The sequence below is a fragment of the Macrobrachium rosenbergii genome, chromosome 1, assembly GCF_040412425.1.
Source record: "Macrobrachium rosenbergii isolate ZJJX-2024 chromosome 1, ASM4041242v1, whole genome shotgun sequence".
Classification (NCBI taxonomy): domain Eukaryota; kingdom Metazoa; phylum Arthropoda; class Malacostraca; order Decapoda; family Palaemonidae; genus Macrobrachium; species Macrobrachium rosenbergii.
Genome location: NC_089741.1, coordinates 28,408,683 through 28,413,682, shown reverse-complemented (window position 1 = coordinate 28,413,682; position 5,000 = coordinate 28,408,683). Strand labels below are relative to the sequence as shown.

The window sequence follows — 5,000 nt, the reverse complement described above, 5'->3', positions numbered from 1 at the left end:
TAATATGGTGTAAAATTAAAAGAATAACATAATTCTAAGGAGACTGGTATTAAATAGAGTATAATTAGTTTTTGAAATGCATGTTAAGAACAATTATAAAGTGTATCCGTTCGTGATTGTATGATGGTGAAAAAATAAAATAATACCGTTATTCTAAGGAGGATTGGTATTAAAGTATATTTGATTTAAAATAAAAGGTGTTACATTACTATCAGTCGCTGATTGTTGTAGTCCAGAAACATATTGTAGGCTAACGATACGATGATAAATTCGGGTATTTGTGATTTTAACAGGATTGATTTGGTTTAAAGAAAACCCAACAAATCATGATTTCAAATTTATGAGAAGAAATGGGCGATACAAAAAATCAGGAGTTTTCATGATTGTAGAAAAGGTTTGGTTAACGTAATTAAAAGCAGTACGATGCCACACAGCTGTTTCTTGGCAGGTCTGGAGTTAAAAAAGAAAATTTACTTTGCCAAAATTTTTCGTGATGATAATAAGGGCTTTGGTTTGAAGCAATAATAATGAAAAACAACTCTTGATATAATAAACGGCTGTTCTTGTAACAGACATAAACGAATAGAAATTGGCATGGTGTTTTCAGACAAATTAAGAAATCGGTCTCCAGAAAATGATGATGAACGGGGGATAAGAATATTTATAACCGTAAGGAAATGAGTGGTTGGAATTATCATAATTTCTTCAACATAAAAAAGTAAAAGATTCAAATGATTAAGTGAAATATAACGGTAAGTTGTCAAACTAGTAATAGCTATAGGAGATAGAACTGTGTATACAAGCAGTCTCAAGCTCTTTGCTGTTAGGGGAAGGCCATGAATAATAAATGAAAATGTCCATAAACTAAAAGGGACTTAGATAAATAGTCGTTGTTTGTCAAAAAACACAAAGTGAAAATTAATGAGGAGAGCTGAAACAAAATATGAAAATAGAAAGGAATTATTTTTGACACGTCCAGTGAGATGAGATGTGCATTATGGAGTAAATATATGTAAAAAATTAATAAATAAATAATCTTATGCTATATATGAAACGCGTGAACTCCAAAAAAAAGAAGAAATTAAAATTGCAATGTAGCTGTGTTCTTTGTTTTCTTAACCGAGGGAAACACGATGAACTACAAATAAAAGGGGAAAAGTATACTTTTAAACTTTCGCATATGAAGTGGTTGGAAAGAAGGGGGAAATGGCAGGGTTAATTAAAGCAAGTAATTACAACAGATTGAAACGATAAAAGATGAATTAATTTTACTGTTACGTGGTGGGAGGGTATAATGTGTATCTTTTATTATAATCATAAAACGCATCAGTAGGTCCAGAAACCATAATTAAAATGATGAAACAGATCATATTTAGTTTTTTTGTGGACTAGAATAGTGTATATATATATATATATATATATATATATATATATATATATATATATATATATATATATATATATATATATATATATGTATGTATGTATATATATGATGTATACATATGTATGTATATATATATATGTATATATATATATATATATATATATATATATATATATATATATATATATATTGTTTGTGTGTGTATGCATGTATGTATGTGTGCCTGTGTGTGTCTGTTTGTTTAGTGTATACCTATGAGTGCAGGTTACCCTCTTGCTATCTACGTAGAGGACTTACTGTCATGACAGCATCCTTGAGAGGCTGGTGCCACCTTTCCACCAGCTGATGACAGCGGGCGGTCTGGAGCCCCAGGCTTGGCACGTCAGCTCGTATTCGGTGCTGGCACTGAGTGAGTTGCTGCTGCTCATGATGCTGACGTTCATCGGTTGGACTGCCGGTGAAAGAGGTGAGCGTTAGGAAAAGTGTCTGGGCTGGGGAAATCAAATAAAAAAAAAAATGAAAGGTTTCAGCTGACTTATTTATCCCTTCTTCCTTTCTGCCCCTAAAGGAATGTCCTGATTGATTTAGGAAGTAGAGAGAGAGAGAGAGAGAGAGAGAGAGAGAGAGAGAGAGAGAGAGAGAGAGAGAGAGAGAGAGAGAAAGAGGGGGCGGGAGGGGGAAAATAAGTGTACATATATCAAAATGTCTGGTACTGAATTATGTACGTTTTCCACTTGTCGCAAACTGCACTTCATTTTGTATACCATTTTTCACGTATAATTATATTTGTAAAAGTCTTTGTTGGATTTTATATATATATATATATATATATATATATATATATATATATATTACATATGTGTATATATATATATATATATATTATAATGTGTGTATGCATATTTTTATTGTACCCTTGATAGTCTTAAGTAGATTTTATCACATATTTATATAATTTTCTTTATTCAAATACTCCATCTTTTGCCCACTTGACCATTATGATTATGATAATGATATTCTTTGTCTCATGATATTCAAATACAGATAAGAACATCATGAAGAGAAGTTCCTTCCTTATTTATAAATGAAGGCTTCTCTGATAAAATTTTAAATTCATATTTTCACTATCCGCCATACGCACAGACATTATTGGCGAGAGCGCTCGATTCATTACGCGAAGTGATAATGTTCGCGTATGCGCAATATTTGATTAGCCGAAAATTTAATCAAAAGTTTAATAATCGTTTATGAAGGCCATTAATTATGATGACATATCGCAACCGTTGCGTCATTCGGCTGGAAGTTCAGCGGTCCTTTGAATGACGCAAATGATATCAATAACGTATTCATATCATAAAAACGATTGTCAATAACATATTTATTAGAATATAAACGATTGTAAATAACATATTTATCAGAGTAAAAACGATTCTAAATAACATATTTGCAGAATAAAAACGATTGTAAATAACATATTTATTTGAATAAAGACGATTGTAAATAACATATTTATTACAATAAAAACGATCGTAAATAACTTATTTATTAGAATAAAAACGATTGTAAACTACATATAAAATAAAACGATTGTAAATAACAATATTTATTAGAATAAAAATTATTGTAAATAACAATTCTAAAATAAAAGCGATTGTAAATATCATGTTTATAGAATAAAAGCGATTGTAAATAATATATTTGTAGAATAAAAAAGATTGTTGATAACATAGATTAAAAACGATTATAAGTAACATATTTATAGAATAAAAACGATTGTAAATAACATTATTATAGAATAGAAGCGATTGTAAATAACATTTATAAAATAAAAACGATTGTAAATCAAATATTTATAGAATGAAAACGATTGTCAACAACATATTTATGAGAATAAAAAAGATTGTAAATAACATATTCATAGAATAAAAAAGATTATAAATAACATTTTTATATGATAAGCACAATGAAAATATAATTTTTTTATACAATAAAACAATCCCCAAGATATTTAACGTAAGCGAGATATTGAACTTGATAATCTAGGTACCTTGCAAGTAGCCTCTGCATTCCGTAAATCAGTACGGATACGTCCCGATCCGGAAAAAATGTATTGGATACTAAGCGATCCAGAAAAAAAACATGCATCCGGATACAACGCAATCCGGAAAAATTTATCCAGATAAGATGCAATCCACAAAAAATGTATCTGGATACTACGCGATCCAGAAAATAATGTATCTGGATACGACGCGATCCAGAAAAATGTATCCGGATAAGATGCAATCCAGAAAAATGTATCTGGACGCTACGCGATCCAGAAAATATGTATCCGGATACAATGCGCGATCCGGAAAAATGTATCCGGATAAGATGCAATCCAGAAAAAAACGTATCTGGATACTACGCGATACAGAAAAAAATTTATCCGGACACGACGCGATCCAGAAAAAAATGCATCTAGAGACCACGCGATTCCAGAAAATAGGTATTCGTATACGACGCGCTCCGGGAGAAAATGTATCCGGATAAAACTTGATCCAGAAGAAAATGTATCTGGATACAACTCGATTCCAGAAAAAAGGTATCCGGATACGACGCGATCCAGAAAAAAAAATGTATCCGATCCAGAAAAAATGTATCCGGATACAAAGCGATCCCAAAAAAATGTATCTGGATATGACACGATCCAGAATAAAATGCATCTGGATACAACGTGATCAAGGAAAAAATGTGTCCGGATACAACGCAATCCAAAAAAATGTATTTGGATGAAGTGCGATCCAGAAAAATAAAGAATATGTATCCGGATACAACGCCATCCAGAAAAAAACATGTATCCGGTCAAACTTCATTTTATTAATATAGACAGGCAATAAACATTTTATCCCGTATATTGGGCATCACGGACTGTCAGTTTGCATGGAGGTTATGAAATTTGTTCAGTCTCGGGATAAAGCTGACAATTCCATAATGCATTGGCACTCCCGGCACTCTCCTGGGAGTGCCACTTTTACCGGAAGAGATATTATTCCAGCATGTGTTGTTATTATCAGTACGGGTTGAGAGCATTGCGTCTACAGGACGTGCTGTTACCTTCAAAGATCCTTTTTCAGTTTGCGAATACTGTATGCTTACGTGTGAATATATATATATATATATATATATATATATATATATATATATATATATATATATATATATATATATGTATATATATAAGTATATGTGGCAATCAGTGAGCTGTGGTTGGTCAAAAACAGGGTGTACAATGGCATGGGGTTGCAGCCTCATCCCAGAAGACCTGACGGGAGCTGGGGGAATTAGCTTTTTGGAGCCACCCATTCTTGGTCACAGCAACTAAAGATTTACAGAGACAAGGGCATATATATATATGCATATTTTCGTCTTATTACCAAGACATGGTCTCAGCAACTTTGCTATGCAGAGACAAGGGCGTATATGTATGGTCAGTATAAGTCATATAGGGAATACAAAATAGTTGGGAGGTCAACGGATTAACACCAAAATCTAGCCGACAGTTAGATTTCGATGTTAATCCGTTGACAGTTCAGTGACCTCCCAACCTTTTTGCATTCCCTTAGGACTTACAACC

At 32.2% G+C, this 5,000-nt stretch overlaps 1 pseudogene; it reads right to left on the bottom strand.

Annotated features, from left to right (window-relative positions):
• The window catches only part of LOC136839924 (hemicentin-1-like), an 843,194-nt pseudogene that overhangs the window by 61,390 nt on the left and 776,804 nt on the right, over positions 1-5,000 (bottom strand).